A 4,908-nucleotide genomic window follows, 5' to 3' on the forward strand; every position below is an offset into this window, starting at 1 on the left:
TCCCCGCTCAGGGTAGTTCAACTCTACCCGGGACTTGGGAGACTTGAGCCCGATAATCCGGTTTAATCTTAACGGGGCCTGCTTAGTCACATTGTTACGTGATTGGAATCACATTAGATTTGGTTTAATTTTATCTGGTAGCCAGCAAGCCTCAGCGATCTGGACACATGAGGGGAAAGGGAAGCCCTGGCCTAGGGTGCTTCAAAGGCCCCTGGGCACCATCCTTTCGGTACCACATAAACAAACGTGGGGGTGCTGGCCATGCCTGTGATCCCAGCACCCGGGAGCTGGAAAGAGAAGGATCCGAAGAACATCTCCGGCAACATCGCAAGTAATAGTCATCCTGGACAAAAAGAGACCTTCCTCTGAAGTAGTTACTTTTTATTTTTTCTTTATTAATTTTTTTTTTTTCCCCTGACAAACGTGCGAACGTGTAAAACCAAGCAAAATATAAAGCGAAGTCCTGGAGATAAAACAAAACAAAACAAAAAAACAAAAACGGAAATTTTAATTACTCCACTACTATTTTAATCAGCTCTAACTGTGTATTTAGTCCGAGAATGAACAACGGAGGTGGGGGGGGGGGGCGGGGGGGTTGGGGGGGGGGGGAAGCTTGTGGCGGTGGTGGCGGCCACAAGCGGCGGCGAGGCGGTTTGGTTTGGTGTGTTTGTTTTGTAAAAGGAGGCCTAACTGGCATGGAACTGAGGCCGCCTCTTCTTACCTCCCCCACATCGAGGTGGGATGTCACCTTCCCCTAATTGTGCCAGTCACAGACTTGCCGCTTTTACTGGAAACCCCTCCCCCCCCCCCCCCCCCCCCCCACTTAGAGACCGAGCGTAAGATTTCGCCTTGTTTGCACAGCTTCCCGTCCTACTTTCGTTTTGGCTGCCTGAGGGATCCGCCCGAGGAGAACAGCCCGCGTTTGCTTTGTTCGGGCGGGACAACGGCCACCGTTTGTGTCACTCTGGTGGTGGGTACAGCTGCTCTGCTGTGCTTCTGCTGTGCTTGCGTGTCCGCCAGAGCTAGGCAGGACCCCACCGGAGCCCCGGAGTGCTGGCTGTGCGGCTAGTGAGCGATCTGTGAGTGTGTTGCTGCTGCCTTGGACGATCGAGATGGTGGTCGGGTGACACCTAGCGGTGACAATTTTCTGTAACGCGCCCGGTTCCCGGTGGATGACAAGGACAGCAGATTGCCTGCTACGAGCCAGACAGGGTGACGAGAGCCCCGGCGAGCAGGCGGCTGCGTCCCGGGGGTTGTGTCGTGTTTCAGAACGCTCTGAGTATACAGTGTTGGACCCGGAGAGTACTGGCGGAGGTGACAGGTGACAGTGGTGTCCCAAAGCGAGTATGTGGGGAGGGAGGCTTAGGCAGGTCGACCAGAAGGCTTATAGCTGTCGCCTCCGGGGCGACCCAGGCTCGTTTTTGAATTGGAGAGCCTGGCGGCCGGCCTCTGGATCCCAGGAGCGAGAGGATGCTGTGTCTCCGGCCTAACTGGACGACTGTCCCCGGCCCGACTCTGACTCCGCGGAGCCTCGGAGTCCCCCCCCCCCCCCTTCCGCCTTCTCTCCAAGAGTCCTCCGTCCCCAGCGGAGGGACTCTGGACCCCGTGCCCGAGAGGATGCTGTGTCTCCGGCCTAACTGGACGACTGTCCCCGGCCCGACTCTTGACTCCGCGGAGCCTCGGAGTCCCCCCCCACCTTCCGCCTTCTCTCCAAGAGTCCTCCGTCCCCAGCGGAGGGACTCTGGACCCCGTGCCCGAGAGGATGCTGTGTCTCCGGCCTAACTGGACGACTGTCCCCGACCCGACTCTTGACTCCGCGGAGCCTCGGAGTCCCCCCCCCCCCCCCTTCCGCCTTCTCTCCAAGAGTCCTCCGTCCCCAGCGGAGGGACTCTGGACCCCGTGCCCGAGAGGATGCTGTGTCTCCGGCCTAACTGGACGACTGTCCCCGTCCCGACTCCGAATCCGCGGAGCCTCGGAGCCCCTCCCCCCCCCCCCCCCCGCCTCCTTTACTCTACGAGCGCTGCGTTCCCGGCGTCCTGTAGGTCCCTTGCTGGGTGCTTGTCTTTCAGTCATGTTCCTCTCGCTCTCAAGTTTATGAGGTCGACCAGTTGTTCCTTTGAGGTCCGGTTCTCTTGTTTATGGGGACATTTTGGGGACATTTCAACGGGCATGACCTCCAGGAATTCCCTTTGGTTCGTGACTTACTCCCCGTCTCTTTGGCTCATGACTTATGTCTTTGTGATCTGTCCATCTTGTACCTGGAGATATATGCTGACACGCTGTCCTTTGGTCATACTCTTGTAAAGGACGATGGCCTTCTCGGGTTGCTGTCTTCCCCCAAGGCTGCTGGGTTGTTTTGTCTCTTGCTCTCTGGGGCATTGCAGTTTCCTGAGGCCGCCTGGGCGACTCGTCACTGGCTGCCGTTTGCTGTGTTTGCGTGTCAGGCTTTTCCCGCTGTCGTGGTTGTCGTCGCCCTTTACCGTTTGGAGTGGCTGGGCCTGTGGGCCAGGGGGACTGATGGCTTTTGTGTGGCCCCCCTCGGTGCTTTTTTTTTTTTTTTTTTTTTTTTTTTCTCTCCCTGCAGAGTTCCCGAATCTCTTGTGGGCTATGTCGATTTGTGGCCCGTTCCCCACTGCCACTGTGCCTCCCGAGTGCACTTTTTTTTTTTTTTTTTTTTTTTTTAATTTTTTTTTTTTTTTTTTTTTCTTCCTCTGCCAAATCTGCCCGCTGGGTTCCCGAGTCTCTGTGGGCTGTGCTGCTGGTTTGTGGCCCGGTCTCCTCTGCCACTGTGCCTCCCGAGTGCACTTTTTTTTTTTTTTTTTTTTTTTTTTTTTGGTGGCAGCTTCCCCGGCCACCTCTGGTGTGCGTGCTCTTCCCCCGTACGTACGCTCGCTTGTTGGCTTTGCCCGTGTGTGATCCTCGGTCGTTGCCTTCCCGAAGGCGGCTTCGCTTTGTTTCCAACCCCTCTCTCGTTCCTGGTTGATCGATGTGGTTCTCTCGTGCCGTCTTCGGGCCGGGGCCTAAGCCGCGCCAGGCGAGGGACGGACATTCATGGCGAATGGCCATTCATTGTGAATGGCGCCCGCTCCTCTCGTTCTGCCAGCGGGCCCTTCGTCTCTCCTCCCCACCCGCCCGTGGTGGTGTGTGGAAGGCAAGGGTGCGGTTGCCCGGCCTGAGCCCCGTGCCCGCGCACTCGTTGCTGCAGTGCGTGGGGCTCCGTGTGGGTTCGTTTTGCCCGTGTGGCCCCTTGAGCCCCCTTCCCCGGGCCGGGGGAGGGTGGCTCATCTGCGGCGTCGCGTGCCGCTCCCGGTCGGTGTGCGCGCGCCTCGTTCTTTGCGATCCTCGCGGTGCCCCTGGAGCGTCCCAGGACTTCGAGGTGCCCGCTTCTGAGCGGCGGTGGCGTTTCCCGTTCCCTCTGGCGCCTCCTGTGCTCGGCTTTGCTTGCTTGCGGCGTGCGTGGCTTGTTCCCGTTGTTTGCCGTCCCTCTTGTGGGTCCGTGCCCGCTCCGCTGGTGCGGGAGACACGGTAGAGGAGAAGGAGGAGGGGGGGTCGAGTGTAATGACCCAAAGGCCGGTGAGAGGCTCCTTGGGGTGCCCGTTTCCGAGAGGGGGGGCCCCTCGTCGGGTGAGCGTCCACCGCGTCGTTGCGTGCCGTGTGCCCTCGGCGTGTCCCGGGAGGCGGGCCATAACGCAGACCCCCCGCGTGCGTGTCTTCCCCCCGTTGCTCGACGGAGGTCGAGTTGTGTGAGCGTCACGCCCGCACGCACGTCGTTTCTCCGGCTGGCCGCGGCCGGGGGTGCTTGGTCGGGTTGGGTATGCCCCGCCCTCGGTGAGAAAGCGTTCCTTCTCTAGCTATCCGGGGAGAAGAAAGGGCGTGTGCTGTGTTCCGGTGGGGCTTCTCCCGAATGGCCTCCGGCCGGCTGCCCGCCCTGACCGCCTTTCTGTGCGCGTAGCTTCGGCCTGGCCTCCGGCTTCTTCCGGGGGCTTTGTTCTCTCGCCTACCGCGGCCCGCGCCTCCTCGCTCCGAGTCCGGGGAGGGATCACGCGGGGCAAGAGCTCGGCGTCATGCCGGCGTCGCGGAGTGTTGGGTTCTCGTGGCGGAGGTTGGCGGTAGCGGTGGTGGAAGGGCCGCGTGTGCACCCCCGCGCGCGCGCGCGGTCTGCCCCATCCCATCCCCGTGGGGCGCCGCGGGACGGGTAGCGGAAGGGCGGTGGTGGGCTCCCGGTCCCACCCGTCCCTGTTCCCCTGCCCCCACCCCGTGGCCGCCCGCCGCGTGCGGCCCTCCCGTGCGCGTCCCCGTCTTTGCCGTTCCCGCGACTTGGACGTTGCCGCGCGTGGTGCGTGCGTTGTGGTCTGTTCGTGTGGCGGGGCGTCGTCCCGCTCGCCCCCCCTCCTCGGCAGCGTTCCCACGGTTGGGGGAGCGCGGGTGACCTTTCCCCCCTCCGGGGGATCCGGGGTCGTCCGGGTCTCGGCGGTGTATCGATCTCTCTCTCGGGGGCGGCCTTTTGGAGACGGCGGTCGGCCGCGTCCGGCTCGTCGTCGGACGTCGGGGGGGTCCCGTTCCCGCTCGAGGGGCCCTCGGCGGCGGTGGCGTCGGCGTTCGGCAGCCTCTCGCGTTGCGTCTCCCCGGGGCTCCCCGTTGGGGGGGCCGTCGTCGTTTCTGGGGTCGACTCGGTTCGGCGCCGCGGGTGTGGCGGGACCGCTCCCGGAGTGTGAGCGGTGTGATTCCCGTCCGTTTTCGCCCCCCGGTGTTCGGCCGGTCGCCGCCAGGGCGGGGGCGGCCTCTCTCTCGGTGCGTGCTCGGGTGAGGGGGCCCGTTCCCGTCGTCGCCCCCGCCGTCGCCGGCATCTCGTCCTTGCCGTGTCGTTCCCCCTCCCCGCCCGCCGCTGCCGGCTCCCTCGTGTCCGGG

General features: G+C 62.5%; 1 long non-coding RNA gene across 4 annotated transcripts in view; it reads left to right on the forward strand.

The window, feature by feature from the left end:
- The first annotated feature begins 615 nt into the window (after positions 1-615).
- Positions 616-4,908, forward strand: part of LOC132651962 (uncharacterized) — a 16,547-nt gene continuing 12,254 nt past the window's right edge. The window contains exons 1-2 of one of the 4 annotated variants that reach the window (XR_009589487.1): positions 616-736; positions 862-1,079. This is a non-coding gene — a long non-coding RNA (uncharacterized LOC132651962). Of the gene's footprint in view, positions 737-828; positions 1,322-4,908 lie in introns of those variants that run through there. The other 3 variants (XR_009589486.1, XR_009589485.1, XR_009589484.1) reach the window with 3 other exon arrangements.

Source organism: Meriones unguiculatus, unplaced genomic scaffold (genome assembly GCF_030254825.1).
Source record: "Meriones unguiculatus strain TT.TT164.6M unplaced genomic scaffold, Bangor_MerUng_6.1 Chr15or18_unordered_Scaffold_181, whole genome shotgun sequence".
NCBI classification, from domain to species: domain Eukaryota; kingdom Metazoa; phylum Chordata; class Mammalia; order Rodentia; family Muridae; genus Meriones; species Meriones unguiculatus.